Raw genomic sequence first — 24,172 nt, 5'->3', positions numbered from 1 at the left:
GCATCCTGCCTGCACCCATACAGGCATCAGGAATGCATCAAGCATCGAAGCAATAGCAAGGCATCCAGGATGCTGAGTCTTGGTGTCATTGTGATCCTGGAACCATGTCAGGAGTTTGTCTTTGCTAGATGATGGTCTGTCAGCCATGCTGAAGCTGCAGCAGCAGCAACAGCATATTTTCATTTGTAAAGAGGAAGTCTCAGTTTGATTAAATTCTCCCTCAGTACCTCAGCACAGGCTGTGTTTTGCCTTTAGGATTGCAGCAAAGGAAAATCCCAGCGTATGGAGGGGGCCAGTGCCCAGCTCTAGTGTGAGGATGCTAAGCAGGAGACTCTGGCTGGCTGCATTGCTTCATGTGTTGTCTTTGAGCTTCCATGTGTCTTTTGACTGCAGTGGGAGAGCAGTCTTGGTCTGCTGGAGACGTGACAGTTAGTAAAGAAAGGTGGTCTTGTTTAAAAGGAGAAACCAAACTGGGCACTTCTGATTCTGTTCAAGTCCATCTAGACAAAGGCACAGGCTGCCTAGGCAGCTGCAAAGGTGGCAAAGGTAGTGCAGGCTCATTGCAGTGGCCTGCTGGTGGTGGCTGCCCTGTTCAAACTCTAGTGAGCGTGAAATGAGGGAACCCATTCTTTCCCAGCTGACTGCATGGTTGGGTGCAGACCTGGGGCCTCTCCTAGGCTGGCTGGTTTTCCCTTTTCCCTGAGCAACGGCTTTGTAGTACCACCAAAACAGAAGTGGGATTGAGACCTTGCAATGCAGTCCAAAGGAGATCAGGCACATCAGGGACTTGTGAGACTATGGGATAGAATCTGTGCTACTGTCTGAGCAGAAGGACACTTTGGCCAGGAGTCTGCAAAGGCATGGGCAGGATTGAGAGCAGCCTCGGAAGAGATGAAAAGATGTTTTTAGTCTTGTGTCTACCTCAGCAGTAGCAACATAGCCTCTTCTGTCCTCTTGCTGGACCATTGCCTTTCTATGGGAGAATACAGGATGAATCTGCTAGGTCTGTGGATTTAATGCTGGACTACCACCAGCTTCCTGCTCCATAGCTATGTGGATCAGCAAAACAGAGAGCTGCTCCCAAAACAGGCATTTCACAGCCTCAGACTTGTTTCCTTCAGCACAGTTTGTCTGGACTCTTCTATCTCTGGGGCCTCTGCTGGGGATCTGCTGGAGTGACCACTGGGGAAATGCTTCGCAAAGAGGCAGCCCCAGCTAAATGTGAGTCACATAATTAATTCCAGTACAGTTAATTGGACCTAATTAATCATATTCATAAGTATAATGAAGGCCTTGCCCACAGGGGTCTTGTGAAGGTCTGAGCTTAGGGCTGCTGTTCTGGAGAGTCAGTGGGAATGAACAAGTACCAGAGCCTTGGACATAGCTTAGGACCAGTTTCCACCTACTCCATGTGTCCTTGTTGGCAAAATATGACAGGACAAGGCCAGTCCTTCTGACCCCGTAGCCCTGTATTCTCTGTATCCCATAGAGGTAGGATGTGTCAGGAGCTTCTGGGTGGTCAGTCACAATTCTTCCCAGGGAAGGCTGGAGTCACTGTCACAGATGGCTCCCTCTTGGTCCTTAACTATTTAGGGAGACTTTTCTGTTTTTTATGTTGCATGTAAGTTTTGTGGTTCAAAGGCAGGAAAAGGAGCAGGCAACAACCAAGTCTGAGCATCTTGGCTGAGGTTTGCTAAGGTGCTGCTGTACCAGGCAGCTCCTGGAATGAGCTGCTGCCGTGGTGGTGGTGGCTTTGGCAAAGAGAGGCTTTGAGGAGCTCCAAGGAATCTGCTTCACCATCTCCTCTCCTATCTTGTCTCTCCTAGCATGGGCATAATTATAGAGGAGGGAAGGGGAGGACTGGGAGTCATCATCAAGTGCAGGGAGGGTAGCTAGCCTGGCAGATGTTAATTAAAGGTAGAGGCTCTGAAACCAGCAGGCTCTGCTGAACCAGCAGTAGCTGGTCCTCTTGCTGACCTTTCCCAGTCTTGTTTTGCCACTTTCATGTGGGCAGGCTGGGAGAGATGTGAAGGGCTGTGATGTAAAAAGCCCAGAAGGTTGCAGGGAATGAGCAGGAAGAGAGAAGCAACCAGAGGACCCAGAGGACAGGTGGTTCCATGTGTCCCCTATGCACCACACCTGGCTGGAGGGAAGGAACTGCCTGTCTGCCTCTGGCACTGAGCTGTCATGCCAAATAATGGTGGCTGTGCACTGTTTTTAACCCACTGCGCCTGTGCATGCTGTCTGGAGCGCCAGTGCTGCTACTGGGAAGGATGAAAGTGTGAAAATATGTCCCTGCTTGCTGATGAGGCACTTGGGAGTTCACCAAAGAGACAGAGGGGTTCCCAGTGCCTGCCCACTCGTGCAGACTGCGGCCCCCCGAGGTAAAACCCAGAACATCCGCAACCCGCCCCTTCCGTCTGCCTCGGCTTTCCACAGGCACTTCTGCAAACGGGCGAAGCCACCCTGTGCCAGCTGCCAAAGAGGCGCCTGCAAAGACTGATGTCGCGTCATTTCAGCTGGGGCTGGAAGCAGCAGGCGCTTCTCCCTCCTCGCTCCCTCCCTCTTACGGCAGCCGTCGCTCTTCGCTGGGCCTCGCTGCAGCACCCGTGGGGAACGGGAGGGCTCCGCCGCATGCCCCTCCTCTGCCGTGGGGAATGGGCGTATGCAGGGTTTCGCCGCCAGCCCCTCCCGCCTGCCCGTGGGGAGCAGAGCGCCGGTGCCGCCGGTGCCGCCGGTGCCGCCGGTGCCGCCGGTGCCGCCGGTGCCGCCGGTGCCGCCGGTGCCGCCGGTGCCGCCGGTGCCGCCGGTGCCGCCCGGGCGGGGCGGGGCGGGGCGGGGCGGGGCGGGGCGGGGCGGGGCGGGGCGCTCGCTGCCCCGCCCCGCCGGAGATCTCCCCCCGCGCCGGCAGGGGGCGCTGCCGCGCGCCCCCCCGCGGTTGGGGCTGGCACCGTCTCCCGTGCCCCCATCCCTGTCCCCCGCGGCCGCGCTCCCTCCTCGCCCCGCTCTGGGCGCTGCGGGTGTGAGCACAGGGGCGAGTCTTGTGTTAATTTTCAACCGAGGCCGCCGCCTCCCGTCAGTGGAGCTGGATTGTTTGTCCCCACATCGCCTTGAGCTCTGCAACTCTGGAGAGGCTGGCAAATGGTCCCTGCCTCCAGCCCTCTTCTCCCAGCCCCACTCCTGCGCGGTTGGTGCGCTCCAGGCAGGAAGGTGACACGTCCTGGTTAGGATGCTGATGGCATTTCCCAGGAGCGGGCAGGCTGCCTCCACAGCCTGGTATTTATGTGCACTAGGGGCTCCCATCCGTGGAGTCTGTTGCTCAGGGCAGGAGGGTGGTTAATGCCTGGAAAACTTGTTGGTAAAGATAATAACATGCTGCTGTTCTCAAGAGCTGGGGCCAGTCCTTGTGCCTTGTGTGTAGAATTACAAAATATCCTGAGTTGCAAGTGACCCCCAAGGATCATTGAAGTCCAGCTCCGCATAGGCTCTGGGAGATGCGGCAAAGATGGGATTAGGTGTGGGACCTCCCCGGCACAGTGAGGCTCGAGAGCAGGACTCACAGGGTGTCGGCCTGAGCAGAACAAGTGTTTCGTATGATAAAGGGCAGAAAGATGCTCAGCAGGAGCAGTCCCCGTGCTGTCGCGGGGAGGAGCGGGATGCAATTCTGCAGGTCCCGGCTCTGCTGAGACCCGTGTGCTATCGCGTACATGTCTGTGAGACTCATGGGTGTGCGACACCTGGACGGCCACTCGCGGGGCGCCGGCCACTCGTCGCGGGAGGCCCGGAATGGGCGGCGGTGCCGAACCCGGTCCCCGGCGGCGGTGCCGGTCGCGGGCGGTGCCGCTGGGCGGCCGGCGGGGCGCCCGCGACCAGGAAGCGGTTAATCGGCGCGCGGGGCTTTTATTTTGACAGGGCAGCGCCTGGCTCCGGCTCGGAGGAAAGTGAATGATCCTGTTTCTCCAAATGATTATTCAGGCTCCGGCGGAGAAAGGAGCACTCGGCCCGCAGCGCCTCGCCCTCGCCACGGCGCCCCCGCCCGCGCCCGGGCCGCCGCGCCCGCCGGCTCCGCTCCCCGCCGCCCGCGCCCGGCCGCCCGCCGCAGCGCGGGGAAGCCGTCCGCGGCCCGGGGCCGGGCGGGCAGCCGGGGCTCGCCGCGGCCGGACGCCCACCCCCGCCGGCGGGCGCGGGCTGGAGCCGCCGGCTCGGTCGGCGGAAGGAGCGGCGCGGCGGGGCGGGGGGTGCCGCCGGCAGCGGCCCCGACCCCGCGCCCTGCGGCGGGCGGCCGAGCCATGAGCGCGGCCCGCGCCGCCGGCCCCGCGCCGCTGGCCGGCCCCCAGCAGCCCGCGGAGCCGCGCCGCGCCGCCCCGGCGGGCTCTCCCGGCCTACCCTGAGCCGCTCCGCCGCCGCCGAGGTGAGTGCCCCGCCAGGCCCGGGCAGCCGCCGTCCCATTGTTCCGCCCCGGGGGGGAGCCGGGGCTCCGCGCTGCCCCCGCACCAACCCCTAGCTCCACGCAGCCGGGCCCGCCTCGGGGCTGTCATCCGGCCGGAGGGGCGGCCGGGAGCCGCCGTCCGGGCCGGAGATTCCGGGCTAACCACCGTACCATCGCTCCCGGGGGCGGCGATAACTTGACGGGGGGACGGCGCCGGCCTCGGCTCGGCCTACCCGCCGAGTCCGGCCGGCTGGGAATGAGCTATCAGCGCTCCCGCTTGCCTTGGACATTGCCCCTGGTCCGCGGGACCCTGCCCGCTTCGCTCTCACGTCTCGGAGACCGCTCTTCCCAGGTCCTTGTATCCATTGCTGCTGCGGCCGCAGGTGATTCCTCGCGGACAAAAGTGCCTCGACTGGGGCTTTTCTCTGGTGCAAGGAACTTAATCGAGTTCTGTCTGGTTTTACCGGAGCGGGTCTGGATTTTGCAAGACGTTATCGGTGCTGTGAAAGCCCCAGGGAGGATGGGAACTTGCCACGTTTCACGTAGGGTTTAAACACACACTCCTGTCAGGGCCCATCCTAACTGTCAGGGGAGACCTGTCCCCTCTATTTGCAGTGTTCTACTCGATAGGCTTCGGTTCCCTGTTGAGATAAATCAGGCATGTAGTCATCTTGGAGGAAAAATGAGAGAAACACCACATGTACATACCTATTTTTCTCGCGCACAGAAAGGATTCAATGTAACAAAACCTCCCCTGCATTGTATTAGGGACGTGTCTTTAGCTGGTGGTGAACTTGTTCCAGCCCTGTTCTTGCTGGAATAGAAATGCGAGAAGGACGCATATCTGAACACATAAGTAATGCTACATGACAGGGCAGGCTGTTGTGTTGTTGTGTGTGGCAGCGTGTCTGCACGCCTTGGGGGCAGCTCCGTTTGACAGGGTGTCAGGCTGCGGCAGCATACGGCTGTGTCCTGGCTCTGCCAGGCAAAGGGCTGCCGACGGCGTGGCACAGAGGACAACCATGCACCTTTGGCTGCAGGGTGATGCTACAGGAGCCTTAGTGTGTACTCTTGACTTGCAGGATCTGTTCTGTGAATGTGGCTACCACTCATTACCGTGCCAAAATGCAGTTTCATGCCAGGCATGCAGTAATGACATGCAGCTCCTTCCACCCATCAGTCACATACAGGGGTTGTGTGTGTGCCTTGCTTTGCTACTTTGGTGGCATAAGGAGGGATAAGAACAGTGAGTCACCGAGGAAGTGATTTGCCCAAGGTCACTTGGCAAGGGTGTGTTGGTGCTGAATCAAGACCTCCGTTGACTCTGGTGCCTGTGATAATGCTGGCTGCCACCACATGTGGGTATGTAATACCCAAGGCTGGAACTAGTGCAGAAATGTCCAGGTTGATGTTGCTGCCTGATTCTCCTTGGTGGAAAGATGAGAGAGTATCAATGTGCTGTCTCTACGGCAGCTGTCTGATCCATTGGGACTTTTGCCAGAGAATACATAACCTAAGTGGTGAAGAACCTTTTTGTTTGTTTTTTAATATGTGTGTTGCCATTTTAGCTGAGCAGGTGGTGGGATTGGTTGCTCCTTACCACCCTGACCTGCATCTTCATTACCTAGAAAATCCATTTAATGGTGTTTTCTGCGGTGCAATGTTGTAGGTATTACTGTGTCTCCCTCCCCTGAAAGTCCATTTCCTCTTTCCAGATCCCCGTCACCGTAAAGAAATAAACAGGCAGCAGCTAAAGGAAAGCCTACTTAGAAACTAGAAACCACAGTTGTTGTTCAGTTGAAGAAAGTAAAATAGCTGTGTTTTGTACTTTTAAGCCCTTTTGCATCTTGCTGTGTTGCTGTTGGAAGGTGGCTCTCTGGCCACTGTGTGACAGAGGGCACAGACAGCTGCATGAAGCAACTGGGACATCACAAAACTGGACATAGCAAGCTCATTGGGCTATGCTGCTCCAGGGCAGCTGCCAAGGATGTGCTGCAGTTGCACTTTAGTTCCAGGCTAACTCCAACCCGTGAGCTGTGGACTTCGCTCATACTGGCCTGGAGTTTCTGAGGTCCAAGCTCAAATCAGCCTTTGAGTTTTTTATCAAGTTGTCAACCCAGTTGGCATCATGTCCTCCATACTTGCTGTTCTGGGGAGAAAAAAACTTTGCTTTTTCTTCTCTCCCCTGCTGTTCACTCCTGCTGAACACTGTGAGTGCTTTCCCTTCTGTCAGTGCTTGCTGTGTGGAGGGATGTGGAAAGGAGGGAGATAGCTGGAGAGGAAGCTCTTGGTTCCCTCCATAAGGAGCATCAGGGTCCCAACCAGTGGCTGTTTCTTACTTCTGTAGAGACCTTGCTCTTTGTTACTCTCCAGCTTGTTTCAGGGTCCCAGAATAGGTCCTGGGATTGTTTTCTGTCTCTTTCAGCCCCATCTTTTGTCAGTACAGTGTCCAGTTCAGAATTGGCATCAGAACAGCCCTTGCTTCCTTGCCCTGTCTCAGGTGATTGCATCAGGCTTTGCTGCTGCCAGGAGGGAAAGTTCTTAGTGGTCAAAGCACTTGAGGATGTGTCTGTGTTCCTCGGATGTCCAGATGTGCTGCTGTAATGGGTTTTAATCTGCTCAGGTCTGGTAATTTCCTGGAGATGGCACAGGCTGGCTTCCAGCACTTAATTCCTTAGGGCTCCATCCAGTGTTAAATACCCTACCCGACAGATCGCTCAAGTTGGTCTCTTCTGGGAGAATAAGTCCCATGTGGAAAAGCACAAGTTTGCTGTTCCTGTCTGAGAATGCATCAGCAGTCTGTTCCACCTGTGAGCCTGTGTTGCCTGCTCCTGACCTTTTGTTGCTGCCTCCTCCCAGGGTTGTCTGCTGTCCCCCAACAACCTTAGCCAGGCAGAAGCCTAGAGCTTGCTCTGGCAATGTAATTTTCCTTGTACTGTTGCTCTTTTGGCTGAGACCCAGGATCGTGCCAGTGCCCTGGACTGGGGGTGGGGGAGGGGCGTGGGGGGTGGGAAAGGGCACATGGGAGACTTGAGCTGTGTTTGACTACTTTTGACATTTTCAACAGGAAATGTGATATGTAGATACATGGATATATAATATAATGCAGGGTAGAGATATCATAGAGATATGATGTACAGATGCAGCAATATTTTGTCAGTGTTATTTAAGCTGTATCAGCGAAGTGCAAGGAGGATTGCCAGCACGACTCTTCTGGAAAATCAGAATCTAATGCAGGTCAGGACTTGGTTTCAGTCAGCTATCCTTTCCTCCCAGGAAGATTTTGACTGGCGAATACATTCTCTGGTGATCTCATGTGTGGTCCTGTGTTTCCAGAGGGTGGTGGGTGCTATGGATTCTGACTTTATGTAGTTGATCTCCATGAGATTTAGTTACCCTATGAGGTTTCTCATAGTGCTGAAGCTGTGGAAAAATACACCTGTCTTGGAGCAAGGGGCCTAGGAAGTGTTGTGAGTGCTTTGCTTCTCAGTTGTGCATCTTCAGCAACTCTGTGTGGTGCAGATTGTGAGGGTGGCCACAGTGATATTCCTCAGTTCTTCTTTACTTCTGTTTTGAAGTTGTGTGCTGATTTCCAATGGGCCAATCTTTGCCACTTTGGTTTGGCTTCCTTTCTTCACCGCCTCTGGCAGCCCTGAGTGGAAGGTACCCAGGAACTGTTACTGGAGATTGGTGGGCATGGTTTCTGTTGCTGTATTTTGCACTTCATCAGCCTCTCCTGGGGAGGCAGCACCAGCCAAATCACATGGCATGGAGGAAAGGCACCCTTCCTTCTTCTATGGTGCCTGTTGCAGGTCGTCTGCTTAGCACGGGACCCTTTCCTGGGAACAGGGAACTGTTTTTGTTTTCTTCCTTCCTGATCTTCTGTGAAACTCAAAGGTGGATCAGGTGATGGATTTGTTCTAATTGGGACCAGTTCATGATGGCATTTGCAGTTGCCACAGGGTTATACTCAGTAGGAGACAGGAAGCAGTTAGTGTCACTGCTACTTGCTTCTGATTTAAGAGAAAGCCACGCTTTGGAGAGGCATCTTGTCACAGGTCCTGCTCACTCCCTGTATCCTTGGCCAGCAGTTCAGCACTTGTTGGTCCCCAGGGCAGCCTGGGCCATGGCATGGCAGGAAGACGGAGCATGGGTTGTCTTAGCATGTAGCATCTGAAGCCTGTACCTAACCTTGAAAATGGGTGTGCTGCTGTTGGGCATCCTGACTGGCTCCAAGTCCTGCTTGCTTGGGCCCAGACCTGCTGCTGCCCCTCTTCCAAGGCATGGGATGGGCCGTCTAAGACAATATGACTTTGAAATAAACGGAGTCGCCTTGATGCCAGCTACAACCCTGCACTGGAGAAACCAGTGTGAGGATAATGGGCTGCAGTGCCCTGAAGAGAGAAACGGGAACCTGTTCTGCTCTTGCTGAGTGTGTGTCCGTGCTGGGCACAGTCAGTGCAATGAAGCCCGCTTCCTGCTTGCTCAGCTCTTTATGATGAGGTGGTCTGGTTCTTTGACACCTACTGGTGTCTGGGCACAGGTGGCTTCCCTGTATCCCGGTATCCTTGCTGAATTGTCAGATGGGTACATCGGGCTGTGGTTTCCAGCCCCTTTTCCACTTCCTGTGATGGAGGGCAGTGTCTTCACCTGGCATCATCCTGCTGCATCTTTCTGGGCAGCTCCAGGCAGAGGAACATGCAAGCTATGCCTGGGCATCTTTGGGAGACAGGACTTCTCCAATGCAGGCAGCTTGTCTGACAGCTTCAGCTGGAGCCACTAGAGAAAACAGTACTTGGATGCTGGGTTTTTCTTCCCCCAAAGAGTTGGAGCTTTGTTTGGGTGTTGGTTTTTTCATCTGCGACTCAGGATGCCTGGAATCCCAGCTGGCTTATAATGGGGAGCCTCTTCTGATGCTGGGGTAATAGCCTCAAGATGGCTTTAGGACTGTGCTATGCACTGTGCCCAGAGGTGGGGCGTCACCCTGTTTGGTGATGAGCGCTGCTGGAGCCAAGTCCTGGGCCAGAAGCCAGGTTTGTGATCCGTGCCAGAGAGGGCGAGACTTGGAAAGCAAAGCAGAGCTCCTCCTGAGTGAGAGATGGACTGAAATACTGAGCAAAACCACAGAGTGCTCCTTGTTCCTGCCTATGCCTACTTGTCTTCTTTCTTCCCAAAGTATGTGGGAGGCCACAGGATGGATCTGCTAGGGAGCAGGAGGGCTGTGCTCCTCAGGCACGTCTGTACCATTGTGCCTCTTCAGGGTGCTAGTTGGGTTGGTTTTTTGCAGTTTTATTTTGTTGTGGTTTTTTTTTTCCATTTTAACCCTGCCTCTGGTATTGCTGGATCTTCCCCATCCTTGCTGCTATTGGTTTAACAGCCACCTCCTTGCAAGGTGTGCTGTCCAGAGCCATGCTGTGTTCAGTTGCACTGCTCTTTCTGTCACAGGTCAGCTGAGCAGCTTACTTTTTCCTTGCTCAGCTCCTACTCCTGTGGTTGAGAAGAGGAAATGGGTCAGGATATGGTTTGTGTAGAAGATGCACTGTGGCACTGACTGTTTACAGATTCTGTGCTTCTCAAAATGTAAGCACAGGAAATGCCAGGCTCTGCTGGGGTTTGTGTGAGCAGCGTGGCTCCTGCATGCTGGGTGTCTCGCAGCCTCTGGCCGCAGCAATCTTCTGCCCTGTCATAGGACAGAAGAGGTTTTAAACACTCTGCAGAAGCAAGTGCTTGCTTTTTTTTTTACCTCCAAAATAGAGACTGGCAGGAAAAGTGAAAAGATGTGACTTAATCAAAGACAGGAAGGGAATATGTGGCAGAGCTAGGGACAGAAGCCAGGATTCCCAGTTCCTGCTCATCACTCCTACTCTCTTGCCTCTCTGGGTCTCAGCCTCCTATTCAACACATAAGCAGGGCTTTTCTATTCTTCTGAGAAGATGGAGGTCAGGAGCTCCTCTCTTGAAGTATCTTCAATGCCCTGTGCATCTTTGAGGTTTCTAGTAAGATTTGCCCTGCTGAAATTAGAAATCTATGACTCGTGTGATTACAGTGGAGTTGCAAACTCTGTTCTTAACTACCAAGTGGAGCTTCTGGTACTCTGAGAAGCACTGTGGTCCTTTGTTCACCCTGCAAAGAAGTGCTGCTCTCCAAAAATGATGTGCCTTTGTTTGAAGGGCCATACCCAACTTTCTCTTAAGGTTTTATGTTAGGAGTCCTGTTTCTCTCTGCTTGCAGTGTATCCCATGCTGAAGTTTGTTTCATGAACGGTCTTCCTTGACTTGCCACCCAAGGTGGGGTACCTGTCTGATCAGTCTGCATTAGTTACCTGGTTCTGCAGGCAGGGACTCGGAAGCATTGCAGTCTTCCTAACAGAAAGTAAAATCTTAATACACTCTTTGGAAGAAAGAGCCTGCTAAGTAGCTGTGTATCAGCTGAATAGCTGTACTCTCCTTCTGATGGGCAGGGGCTCCAGCAGTGGGTACAATGATTGTTGCTTTGTTCTGTTGCCATGCAGGGCTTCAGGCCTCTGGAAAGGCTGCAGTTGGGAAAGGATGGCTTATAAAAGGCAAGAGTACCAACAGCCCACACTGTAGGTCTCCCTGCTCAGGGTGGGGAGGAACTGGATGGGTAGCTCTGAAGGGTAGTAACTGAGCAGAAGGGCTGCATCTCTGGTCAACTCTTCTCAACATCAGGCTGGCCAAGGCTGTGGAAATCCCTGCAGCACTGGAGTTTTCACCACTTCCTTGGCAGGATTTATTCCAGCACTGATCTGTAGCAGAGGATTGGGCCAGACAGGGCCTGAACGGAGCAGGTCCGGCCACAGGCGAGCCTCAAGCGTGGCAGTTAAGCTGGGCTGAAAGCTGCCTGTGTCCTGCCTCTGTGCAGCCTTGTTTGAACTTTCCTCTGGCAAGGAGCAAAAGGAGTCGGGGAGACCTAGGGCTAGTCCAAGCAAGTTTCCTCTCCCCAGATGCAACGAGGGGTGGGTAAGGGTGATAGAAGCAGCTCAAGACTGTCCTCCCAGAGCAAAGCAGTTTGGAGGGGCTTTGGTCATGACAGCTTTTGAGCAAATGTTTCTTTCCCTCTGGTGTTCCCTGCCTCTTGGGCAGGGAGGGGGAAGTGAAACTGTGGTTCAGACCGAGTCCTCTGGATGGCAAGAAAATTGCTGAGTAGCTGGTTTCCAGGTTGCCGAGGTTCTAGCCAGGGCCCGGTGTGGCTGCCAGAAGCAACAGGCTTGGAATTTCCTTCGCCTGGTGCCAGCTCCACTTGGGCTGGCCGCAGCACCTCTGCTGGGGTTGGAGCTCTGCAGTTGGGGCACTCCCAGAGCAGGGGTTACACTGGAGCTGGAGCTGCCCCCCTCATTCTCACAGCCTGGTTTCTATTTTCTTTTCCAGGGTCCAAGATGTTTTGAATTACGCAGCCTGCGCCTCCCGCGGGGCTCCTTGAGCAGCCGCCTAACGAGCTGAGCTCCTGACAAACTTTGCTCTGGCTTTAGCTATGCTTGGAAAATTTTACAGCCTTTTCAGAAAAAGGAAATGCCAGGAAAGGTCTGTCTCTTCTTACTTTTATGAGGGGGTCCCAGTTGAGAGAGGGTGAGATGAGTTTGGAAAAGAAGACAGGAAGGATTTTGTATATGGTAGTATATACACTTTCTAGTGATCAGGGTGAGTGGACTCGGTGCATCTTCCTGTAGTGGGCACAGTGGGGGCGAGACCTGCAGGGCACTTGGCAGATGCACCACGGACACAGGAATCAGTGACTCCTTTGCTGCCGGGAGATGGTGGTCTGTGTCTTCCCTCCAGCTGCCAGCATAGTCACTGGCTGTTTAATCTTTGCTAATTATGCTTTTTCTGAATGGTGGTGGTTTCATTTCTACCGTGGTCGCAGGCCATGTGGACATGCTGCGTGTTGGTCCCCAAGGCTCGGGGGAAGGATTGCCACCAGGTGCTGTGCTGGTGGTTTCCTTATCAGGGGACAGCACGTGCCCAGGCAGGGTACTGTGGGCATAGGGCAAAGAATGCAGGTGCTGCCAGCACAGTGTTTGACCCAAGAGGGATAGTCTAGTGTAAGTTCCCCCTTTGGATGAGAAACTGGGACCCAAAATAAATGGTGACTTACCTGTCTTCCCTTTGTAAGATGGTACTGAGAAGGGAGCAAGGAGCCCTCTGTTTTGGATAAACTCCCCCTTGGCGCAGTGCTGGAAGTCTGCCCTTGGATTTGTCTGTATCCCTTCAGGAGAGCCCACCAGTGATGTCATGGATCTCCCAACAAGTATTTCTGTCTGGAGAGACACTAAGGGTACAGGCTGCTTCTTGCCATGCACTTTGCATGTCCTCACAGTGTCCCAGATCCCTTTGCAATGGTGAAAACACGTGTGGAGACTGGGATGGGGGTTTTGGTTGGAGCCTGTAAGAACTCAGCAGCCTGGGGAGTTGTGGAACTTCTCCAATGGGAGGGATCAAGGTTTCTGTGTGATCTGTGGGCATCAGCTGCTGCCAGTCGTTGTGGATGAGCATCAGACATGGGCAGTGGTGGCTCTGGGTAGAAGGAGCCTCACACTGGTCCTGCTTTGAGGGCATTGCCTGTTATACTTGTCAGGAGTGTGTCTCTGGATAGCTATTTGATTTGGCAGCCTGTGCAGGCCTGGCAGCCCTAAGAGTGGGTTGCAGGCACCAGAATTTGCCCTACTCTCCCTTTTTTCATTGCTCTACCCATCCCCTGCTTTCTGCTATTTTGGGTAGGAGAAAAAGCATCTTGTCATGGCTGTGTCCCCTCCTCCACCTGGGAAATGAGTGATGTATCCCCTTTCCTTTCTCGGGACTCATGTGCAGAAGCTGAGATTACATTTGACAGGAGAGGCCAAGCACCTTCACTCTGCTGCTGGGAATTATGAGAGTGGCCCTTCTGTTGGCTTCTCACAGTGATGAGCTTCTCTTACCCCAGATCGTACTCAGAGCTCAAAACGTGTGGGAAGCTGCCGGGGAGACTATTGAAAAAATAGTTAAATACTTTATTTTTATTTATTTCTGTGATGCCATCTGCACATATATGGTCTAGAATGGCTGAATTTGATGTTTTTTGTACCCTTTAGTTTCCTAATTTTCAGTGGGGAATCCTGTTTCATGTGAACTTGACACTAGGAAAGAAAAGACCAAGCCCTGCTTGTCCTCTTTGCCGTTAGAGCAGCACAAACCCAAAGGAAGCACAGATAAGTGCAGGGGCATGGCTGTGCTTCAGTCTGTGGCATCTCTCCTTCCAAAATATTTCTACAGGTCAGGGGTTTATTAATGATCTGCCTAGACTGCCCACCTCCACTGGAGAATTCAATGTGAGTTTTTGCTTCTCATTCTCTTAAAAAAAAAAAAAAAAGAAAAATAAAGAAAATAAAAGCCTTTCAAAACCCAAACCTGTTTTTGCTCTTTAAAAGTCAGTTTCATGAGTCGAAATTGTAAACATCTTTTTGATAAAAGAAGAGTTACTTTGTCTAAAGCAGAGCTTCAGCAAAGAAGTGTCCAGCCATTTCCAAATTTTTTAATATAATTTTAGCCCTGATGTGTTATTTTAGTGAGAAGAGTGATTTTTCCACCTGCTTGTGTGGTCAGGACCTTACCTCTAAGCAACTGCTTCTCACCCCACCTTGTGATTTCAGAATATTCAGAGACTCAGCTACTGGTGGCAAATGTTTATAATTTAGTTTATTATGCTTTTTAATCAAAAGTAATTTCACAAAGTCCTAGTCTGATTAAAACGTATTCCTTATATTAGTAGGGTTTAGTCATCCTTTTTTTTCCACCATAGTTTAAGGGCCCCAGGCATTTTTCTGATGCTGTTGGAATAACAGGCTGCCATTGATAAGTCCTTTCCACAGAATTCCCAGTAGCCCTTGGAGGGGCCCATGAAGATCCACAGTGGGTTTAACACCAGAGGAGCGAACGAATCATCCTGGGATTTCTGTTTCTGAGGCCGATGCTGGCAGTGCCATTTTCCAAGCTCTTTCATTGGAAAGGGACGATGTTGACACTGCTCAGGGCTGCTGATTCCTGTGTGGGTGATGACATTTGTATTCATCTCACTGCAACCAGATGGAGAAGTTAATTGCTTTGCCCAGCCTCTGGTTGAAACAAGACTGCAGAAGAGGGTAACTGTGGCTAGTGGTTAGTTAGTTGGAAGGGGAGAAACAAGAGGTGACCATATCCAAGAGTAATGCCATGTTTTGGCATTGTCCTTCCTCCAAGGCCTGGTCCTGAGCATATTGGATGGCTGCTCTTTCACTGTTTGATCTGTGGCTGTTTCTGTCTGTGGGTGGTCCAGTGGCTGGGGCTGTAGTGGCTGTTTGCAGTGTTTTTGGAAAAGCTACCAGGGGTATGCAAAGAATTGATCTTTCTTGGAAACTGATAGGAGAATCCCAGTAGCAAACACTCCAAGAAGTCAGGCTCTTACTTCTCTTGCTACCTCCTTGCCTCCCCACTGGGCACAGATACTAATGTGCCCGTACTTGGACTTGGATTGTGTGCAAGTGGCTCAGCATCAGGGGAGAGCCCAGCAGTGCTTCTGTCAGCATGACATGCTGATGATCAGGGAAGGGATGAGGCAAAGCTGGGACCTGGCTCAAGAACATGTGCCATCCAGGCTCTCTTTTCCACACAAGGTGTGTGTCTGTGGGGTCCTCCCTGCTCTGGTGAGCCATGGCTAATGGCTGACCCTGGGCTCGGAAAGGAGTAGGAGTGTGGGGGAGTTGGGATTGTAGCATTGAAACAGTGAGGAATCTGTGCATTGCCCTTGGCCAGTAGACTAGTCTAATGCCTTGTCAGATTTGCATATCAATTAATTTTTATTTTAAGAGGACTCAAGTGGACCCAAGTGCCAGACTGCATCTCAATATGCTGTAGGAAGAACCCGGGAACTGCTTGATTTGATCTGAACAAGCCTGTGGATGGTATCACTTAATGAGCCAAAGATACTCCTCTGGGTGAAGTCAGTTCCTCTCAGTCTGAAACGGGTAAATGCCAATTTTTCTGGGGGTCTTCAGGTCCCATTGAATAGTCTAGGCAGCAATTGAGTGAGAGTCTTGTAGTCCTAGGATCCTCTCTGATGGTAAGATGGTTTGCCTGGGACTTGCCAGTGCCCTCGGGGGTCCCAGTGCCAAGGGACCAATTTTCCAAGGTGCTGCTTCCCATCATCGTATGACTTGTCAGACCCAGTGCTGCGTGGCTGACCACATCTCGGGTTCAGGACACCGTGGGAGAGGGGTAGTTGCGAGGTAGCTTCTGGCTGTAGAGCTCCTCTGGTCAGCCTCACTGCTGTGGGATGGGGAGAAAGCCAACCTTCCCTGCCCAGAGGCAGGAAATGAGAACCACGTGGGCTGACTTGGAGCCTCACAGGCAACTCATGCTTGCAACAAAAGCAGTGTGGCTGGGATTGGGCTCACTGGCTGACTGCCACGGCGCTGGTGGCCTTGTTCAGTGTCCTCTGTTTGCAAAGAGGGGGTGGGCAAAAGGGGTGTCCCCTTTTGGCTCCAGTGCTCAAAGCGGGGGGCTGCAGCCAGAGCTGGTCTCTCTTCCTCTTTCTGCTGTGCATCCACCCTTAGGCACTTGTCTGGGCTCTCACTGTGAGTGTCCAGCTGTTGCATATGCCAGGAGTAAAGGCAGCTCATGGGCTGTGGCACGCTGCCTTCGCCCAGGGCCCCGTAGACAGACTTGGCCCCAGCACAACAGCTGTGCTGGGATTTGCAGCTGCCACTGCTTCCAGGACAAGAAGGGTCTTGCAGTTTCATGACAGGCATTTTTCCTCCTGCATTTGAGGTCTCCCAGCAGTCATCCTGAAGTCTTTCTCTAACCCCAGCTGAGGTGCCAGGACTCCCACTTCCCATCGCTGAAGTAGTGGTTATTGGAGGGAAAAGCAACATAAGCTTTCTGGGTGGACCCTGTCGTGTTTGTCCTGTTCCATTGCAGCGCAGCAGCAGAGGCACCAGCCGCTGCCTTCCTCCCCTCGCTGGGCTGGAGCGCTGCAGGCTCTCGGCAAATGCTGTCTGCGGACATCTGCTGCCTCCTCCCCCACTGCCTCCTGGCAAGCGGCAGCAGCTTCCCAGCAAACAGCCTGCTCTTTGCAGCACTCCCCGCACCCGGCCAAGGCTCCCTTCTGCTCTTACAGACACCTTCGCAGGACCTTGAAATGGTGGTTTCCCTGGTGCTGGCTTGGCTCCAAGCAGCCTTCTGCTTCATAAGACCATAGCTGAAAAAAATGAGGGTGCCTGATGGAGGAGAAAGGCTTAAGATTCAAACAGGCAGCCCTGTCTTTGGCAGGGCTCCAGCCAGCGCATGAGACCTGAGGCAGGCATGGAGTTTGGGGCAAAAAGCTTGGAGCTGTTTGACTGGAGCAGATGTGGGTAGGTCAGCTGTGAACTGCAGCCCTGGTGCCCGGGTGCCTGGCTTGAGTATGTCACATGCAGCAAAGGGAGGCAAAGCTCACTATTGCAGGTATTCATGCAGTCCCTTCCAGGAGACAGGAGCTTTTGTTTCTTTCTGCTCTGGCCAAGTAGTGGGATGATGTGCTCCTTGGATGTAGATGGCCACAGGGCTGTGGGTTTCTGTCTCCAGAGGGTAACCTCCAGGCTTGATAGTCCTGCCATTTTGGCAGTAGGAAGCCCCTGGAAAAGTGGCATTTTTATGGGTTTAGTCTCTCAGTGCCGCTGCTCCCATCTGCAGGTATCAGCGTTTGGCACCAGAAGGTGTGGCAGTAACCTTTACCCCAAGCCCAGGCAGTCCCCTAAGCCACAGTTGCCAAGATGCTCTGGCTGCATCTTGCATGCTTCTAGCCTGGGGACTTCTCTGGAGAGCAGAAGAGCTGGGAGGGATGGAGCAGAAGGATTTAATGAAGTGGGCATGAGAAGTGTAGTAAACTCCTTTCTCCTGGAACCAGTGAAGCAGTAGCTGGGAGTGTGAAGGCAATGCCTGTCTGTGATCTCAGGGCATGCCCAGAAGGAGGGCTGAGGAATGTGGATTAGTCAGAAGGGATGGTAGAGGATGAAGGAGGGTTCTGCAGCTTTGACTGTAAAGGCAGTTTCGGAAGAAGGAGCTGGAGGGATTGCAGGTGGGACATGAAAACGGGAGCTTGGAAAGATGGGATAAACATAGCTAGTAGGGAAATTTGCCATTTTGTACCTGGATCAGAAAGGTGTGAGCACAATTTGAACTGATTTAGACAAGAAGGCACAACTCTGTGTTTGGAGGGAGAAGGGATCATCTTCATGTGACCATCTTTGCAATGGAGGAGTGCAGAGGCACAGCCAGATCCTTCCTGGTAGCTTGGAGGAAGCTTGGTTTTATGTGGAGAAGTATTGCTTGGCACACAGTTGACAGTAGGTTCTGGCCCCCCTGTTTGCTTAGTAAGACTGTGGACCGTGACAGCACCTGGTGTCAGAAGTAGTAGTGCGAGAGCTGTGTGGATGCCATGTAAATGCTGCTGGAGGAGCCTGCAAAATCATCTGAATGCCTGTGATGGATGTGGCATAGAGATGGGAGCTGTGGGACAGAGTGTCTGGCTGACAGGAGCAATGAGGCCAGGGGCTGCATGGCAGGCAGGGCCAAGGTGCACCTCTTGGCACACTTCTGGGTGCCAGTCTGTTGGCAGCTGGGCTCAGTGCTGCTGCACAGAAGGAAAGAGCCTGGAGCAGATCCAGCAGCCAGACCCAAGCTGAGTGCTTGGGTGTGCTGTCTGCCTGGGCAATAGCCACAGGCCCCTTCTCCTTGTTGGTGTGGTGCTGAGCACAAAGGAAATGAAGCAAGGGAAGGATGAGGTGTGTGTTTGAGAGGGAGATGAGAGATGCCACTGAGAAACAGACCTGAGCTCTCTTCTTTTTGTGCTGGCAAATACTCAGTTGAGTGGGGGCAGAGGGCTGGGTTGCAGGCCAGAAACACTCACACACATCCCTGAGAAGGGAAGATGAAATGCTGCAGGAAGCCATGCTCTGGCCTGCATAGGTGATCCAGAGCTGCTGCAACTCAGGGGTGACACGGCAAAGTCATGCTTCCCCCAGACATCTAGACCCTGTCCCAGAGCCTAGGAGGAGACAGCTAAGGAGGTTAGAGGGCTCTGGCAGGCAGCCTTTAAGCCCCCACTGGGGAATAGGGGTGTCAGCAGCAGCTGGAGGCAAGGACTGGTAGGTTCTGGTGTTTACCCAATGCTGAGAAAAAGCAGAAGGTGCCATGTGGAGGCCAATTGTTGCCTCCCTCAGGAGACCAGTGAGGGAGTGCAGGGGAAGGCAGCTGGGCACAATGTTATCCTGAGAAGAAAGCACTGATAATTGGAGGCAGAGGGAGCACCGGGGCCCAGGAGATTGCTGGGGGTGACATCCTTCCTTTGAGCAGGGAAGGAGTGCCAAGAGTCCAGCAGGACCCTTCACATGGGAGCACTCTCTCCTGTGAGTGCCTTGGTTAGTGCCCCTGGTTGTGACTTTGTGCCCAAAAGCTTCCCAGAAGGAAGTGGCATGGCAGGTGTAGGTCATGGACTGCAGGGACTGGTGCTAGGCTCAAGGAGAGCAGTACCTGGCTCTTCTTCCTTCTCTGGTGGTGCTGGGTACATTCCTATGGGTTATAATTCCCTCCATGCCAAGGCTGGTGCAAGATTTTACCCCAAGTGCTCGGCTGTCACTCTTCTGGGGTCTTGGTTTTCCTCTGCAAGGAGTCCAACTCCTGGATTGGATCCGCAGGTAGGACTCTGTCTCTAGTGAGTCAGGAGCACGCTGAGCCAGCACACAGGGAGCTAAGCACGGGCCCTGGGCAACACTGAAGCACCAGCTGGCCCTTCTGGGAGACCAGTGGCCTCCCTAGCCCAGACTCGTTTGGGGTGGCCCCAGTGGGCCTTCAGCAGCTGTCTTCTTTGCACTGGAGGGATGGAGCCAGGAGAGGGGGAAGGGAGAAATCACCCTGCAAAGGGTTAATAGTAGCTCCAGCCTGCTGCTCAAAGCCCAGGCCCTGCTGCAGGAGTGGTGTTGAGCAGCCTGCTCCAGTTGGCATCTGTCCCAGAATGCTTTGGAAAAGCACTGGCCTCTGACCCCCAGTACAAACTGAGCCCAGCACGTGGGAGGGAGAAATTACTCCCAGACCTTCAGGCTCCAGGGTTTACAAGCTGCCTGCAATAAAGCAGCCATTTTTTCCAGCAGTTATTAAATCTCCCCTTTTAGCTCACTGCAAACCTCTGCCTGTTGTTCCCCTACCCTGTCCCTAGCCCCACACTGTGCTTTTCCTCCTCGAGCCCAAAACACCTCTATAAAGTGAGGCAGGCCTTCCTGGAGAAGGCTGAAGGCTGGGGAGAGCTCCAGCCACTGGTTCATGAACAATGCCCCTCACCCTGTACTGGCGGGTCCCATCCAGTTTGGCTGCTGTACTTGTGTCTGTCTGCCTGCTTTCTGCATGAGCCAGTGCAGGCAGCAGCAGCCTTCCTAGGTGCCTTGCTGCAGCAGTCTCTGGGGAATCTTGTACCTGCTTCCCCCACTTGCAGGGTGCACATCTGCACCCCTCTTCTGAGCCCCCATGGGGCCAGTGGGCCTCTGCTGATGGACCACACTTCAGTATTGTCTTACTGTCCATGCTGGAGACTGGGAACCAAAGAGCAAAAGTTTTCTTCTTGGCCTTGCTGATGGCTGGGGTAGCTATGGACAGGGCCTTGGTTTTTCCTTGCCTCAGTTCTGCTATCTTGAAATGGGAATAGGAGCAGGGATTGCACTTACCTGTCATCAGGTCCTTAGGTAACTTACTCTGTCTGCACTCCCTGCAGTGAGCGACAGATTAATTGCCAGGGAGGCTAGCCAGTTTCTATGGGAGATCACTGCGTGGGAGGCTCATGAGGCTTCCTTCACCAGCTAGTGTTTGTAATGACTGCTGCAGCTGGAAAGTGCCAAGAACTGCTTATTCACATAGGATTTTGTGACCATCCAGTTGTGTGGAAGTGCCGAGTTGGCATGGAGCAGTGAGCACTGCCTGTCTGGTGCTGTGCTGAACATGCCAGCGTGTTGAGCTGCTGCAAAGGGTGTGGGGAGCACGTGTTTTTGTTTGTACAGTACTTTGGGAACAGAACACTCTTAAAAGTGGCTACCATGCCATGGGCACTGTGGGATCCAGATAAATAAAATGGGAGCTGGTATTTCAAAACAACCTCTTCCCTGCTCCTCCCACCTCCTGTGCACATTCCTCTGGCAAGAAGCAGGGGAAGGTGAGGAGGTGCCCACAGAATGCAGCCGTAGCCCATAGCCCAAGAGCAGCTGCAGCAGCAGGCAGCCTAGACTCTACAGCCCTCTCTCTTCCCAGCAGATGTAGGACACATTGAATAGAGCAGGTCACCTTAGCCTTGGCCGTGCCACCCATCAGGCATGGGCCTGTGGACCCACACCAAAGTGCCTAGCCCTTGCAGTGGCTGGAGGACACCAGCTCTGAGGGTAGCCCTGGAGCCTTAGGCTTTCACTGCACTTCTTTTTCAGACCCAGTGATGAGACCCAGGAGAAAAGTGCCTTAGTGGGAGTCTCACACTGCACTGGCACTGGCAGACCTGTGCTGTGCCTTGCTCTGTGCTGCACCCCTGGGTACAATGAGGCAGGGAAGCCATTTTCCTAAACATATATTGGGCTAGTCTAGGATTTTCTCGAAACACAAGAAAAAAGCACATTCATCCGAACCCCCTTCTCTCTCTGAGGCTTGGTTTTGTTTTTAAATCTATATGGCAAGCGACCAAACTGGCTGAGTCAGTCAGCTGGCTGGCCACCAGAAGTAAAAATGCGGTTTTGTCCCCTCCCTTGTTCCACCCCCCCCCCCCCCCCCCCCGGATTTTTTTTCTCCTTCACTTAGCGACAGTTTCATGTATTTACAACAAACCTCTTTCTGCCTCCTCCTCTCTTGGGGCTGGGACAAATGGAAGCTGGTTTTTATTTTCAGAATCAGCCTAGGGAGAGAAGGTACAGGAGGGTGGCCTGGCTTTGCCTTCTTGCTTCTGCTCACAGCGATGCTGCCTGGGAGGAGAGGGAGCTCCCTGCTGCGTTCAGGCCTTTGCAGGCTGATGGCAGCATCTGCTGTGGTACAGGCAATTAGATAGAGAGGTGAAGTGCCTTGCCCAAGGCCATGCAGGCCAGGCCTGGGAGGATGGGAGCTGAGAGTCAAGTCTCCTTTGGACCCTGACACCCAGAAGCTATGCTGGCCATGGGCTGGCTTTCAGGGGGCAGGAAGCTATGTGAGGTTCCTGAGTGTTTTCCTGGCTGCTGTTGGTGTAGGGATGGTCTGGTTGAAATGTGCCCTGAAGCTGTCTCTTCCACTGGGAAGATGGGAGCCAATAATGCTCCTGTGTGAGCAGCCAACATCTTGTAGAGGGGCAAGACGCTCTTTTGCCAAGGGGGAGCCAGGGGTGTTGGGCTGCTCTCTGGTGGCAGTCTGCATGGGCAGCTGGCCAGGTTTTGAGCACCTCGTGCTGTTGGGCTGCTCACGATGTATCCTGAGAATGGGAGCACAAGGGGTGGTTTTCTTGCTGTGGCCTGTGCTTTGGCCATCAACATCTTTAATTCCTGAGCATCCAAATTCTGTAGCCCCATATGTGGGCAGCCTTGTTACCCATTCTCAGGGTGGAGAGGAGATGGTGCAGGGGGGTGAAGCAGGTGTGATCTGAGTACTTGCTCTGCTCCTTCCCTCCTTCCTTGTGGCAAACCTTAGTTCCAGCCTGAACTGCGTGACAGATCGTGACAAGTCATGGAATCTCAGTGTGTGTCCCAGCTCACAGCGCATCACTGGATGCCGGAGCATGTGGCACCCCACAGAAATAAAAATTAGCTGTAAATAAAGGAGGCTCCTCCAGCAAGAAGTTTTCAGATGCAGATAGTCCAGTTGGCTTCAGAGACAGATTTTCTTAATTTCTATGTTGATTTTTGTTATTTCAAATGCATACAATGCAGCAAATTTCCAGTCTGACTGGCTTCTGTGTACTTCAGCAAGGGGCTGCATGAGAGTAAGCAGCTGGCTGCCTGCTGTGAGCCTCGCAGTAGCTGAGGATACCCACATTGGTCTGAACTAGTTTGCTTCTTCCTCTGTCATACATCACAACTTAATCATGGGACATACTTGCAAGGCAGCAAAAGTGGGAAAGGGGAGAAACTGATATACACTTTTTTATTTTAGCAAGGATGTGATGAGCTAAGAAATGTTAAAAGGCAAAGTAAATCCTTCACAACATTTTGCTCTGTTGAAATGAAGGGAACTGAAAGATGGACAAAAGCTTAACAACACAGTGGGGAAAGGTACCCACAAGTTGTTGGTAAGGATGAGCATCTTTGCCACATGTCACATGGGGAACATAGACATGAGGGGAACGATACCTCTCTTATTCCCCAAGATGTATGTCTCTGCACATGTAGTTGTGCCCCCACCTCTTCTCTGATGGCTGGTGGCCATCTCGGATGGTCCACTGTACGATTAAGCTGGAGGTGTCTGTGAAAGTGCTGCAGTGGGCAGACATCTGCAGTTCATACAGGAATTATGGCTGCAACTCAGACGAGGTGAGGAAAAGCAAGAAGTGATGCTGGGACCTGGTGTTGGCAGAGATTTGTGGGACTGGAAATTAGTAGAGGGTAATGGATGCTGCACACTTGCTGAGCAGTAAGGGGAGCTTTGAGGTCAGGAGGATACTGGGGATGTATCTCCTGCCTAGTGCCTAGTCCTCAGCCTGTCATCACTTCTCTTTCCTTTCCCATCTCTTAAGAGCTTATGGCCATAGGCTTGATGAGGTGTGGGAAGAGGAGAGCTCTTTAGCTATACCTGAGTGTGTCTCTGATGGAATCACTGTGCTTGACAGAGCTACCCTTTTTCCTTAAACTTATTTGTGGTCATTCACTCAGCAACCATGCAAGGCAGAAGAAGAGGAGGAATGGTTTGGAAAAGAATATAGTGGCCTGCAGTTTGCTGACTTGTGGCCAGGTACTGAAGTGGATACCATTGTTTTCCACCAAACATGGAGCACACTGGGGACCTGACCCCGTACAGGAACTTTTTGTGTGCAGTGCTTTTGGCAATTGTCTCTGTTAGTGGACAATTGTTAGTGGATGTCTACTTGATCCTGGTACTTAACCTGTGTGCTTTTGGTTTTGCCAGAGGGAAGGAAGCAAGACTTGTCAGTTCAGTTTTGGTTCATTTTTCAGTCCTTGCCTGGTTGAATTGCAAACCTGTGGGGATCTCGAAATCCCACTGCTCTTTCTGACAGATAGGGGTGGGGAAAATAATCCTGAAATAGATCTGTTGTTTAAATCCTTTCCATCTCATGAACTGAAACTTCTGATAAACTGCCTGACCTTCAGCCCCTCTGTTTACACCCTAGCTGGACTCCTCAAAATGCTGGTGCTGTCTTACAGCTGTTTGTGGTGTTCCTCCAGCCAACATGGTTTTTAAATTTGAGGGAGTGGAGGAGGGAAGCGTCCCTGAGGGACTACTTAACTTCCAGACTTGCTTGCATTTTGCTCCCCAGGCAGGTGACTGGAGTTTGGCACAGTCAGTTTCTAACCTCATCACCAGGAAAGATGCTTGTAACAAGGTCTGACCCATGGGCAAACTTCTAAACAGACACAAACTCCTGCAGCAAATCAATACCTGAATCAATGGGGTTTTTTTTCCTCTCTCAGAGTACAGCTGTATTGACTCAGTCTGCTGAGGCTGTTTCCTAGGTCATCTCCCTGCCAAATCCTGAAATGAAGAGCTGGAATATCAAGCTCTTTTCCATTTCTGT

General features: G+C 52.8%; 1 protein-coding gene across 7 annotated transcripts in view; it reads left to right on the top strand.

Annotated features, from left to right (window-relative positions):
* The window catches only part of BCL9L (BCL9 like), a 61,167-nt gene that overhangs the window by 8,979 nt on the left and 28,016 nt on the right, over positions 1 to 24,172 (top strand). For 4 of the 7 annotated variants that reach the window (XM_053997194.1, XM_053997193.1, XM_053997199.1 and 1 more), the window contains exon 3: positions 11,818 to 11,970. The exons of 1 other annotated variant lie outside the window; for it this stretch is intronic. The gene's annotated coding sequence lies outside the window, so the exon portion shown is untranslated. Of the gene's footprint in view, positions 1 to 4,325; positions 4,412 to 11,817; positions 11,971 to 24,172 lie in introns of those variants that run through there. 2 more of the 7 variants (XM_053997196.1, XM_053997195.1) reach the window with 2 other exon arrangements.

The sequence above is a fragment of the Vidua macroura genome, chromosome 22 (genome assembly GCF_024509145.1).
Source record: "Vidua macroura isolate BioBank_ID:100142 chromosome 22, ASM2450914v1, whole genome shotgun sequence".
NCBI classification, from domain to species: Eukaryota; Metazoa; Chordata; class Aves; order Passeriformes; family Viduidae; genus Vidua; species Vidua macroura.
Note: the sequence above shows the minus strand (reverse complement) of the source record. Positions and strands in the feature narration are given on the sequence as shown.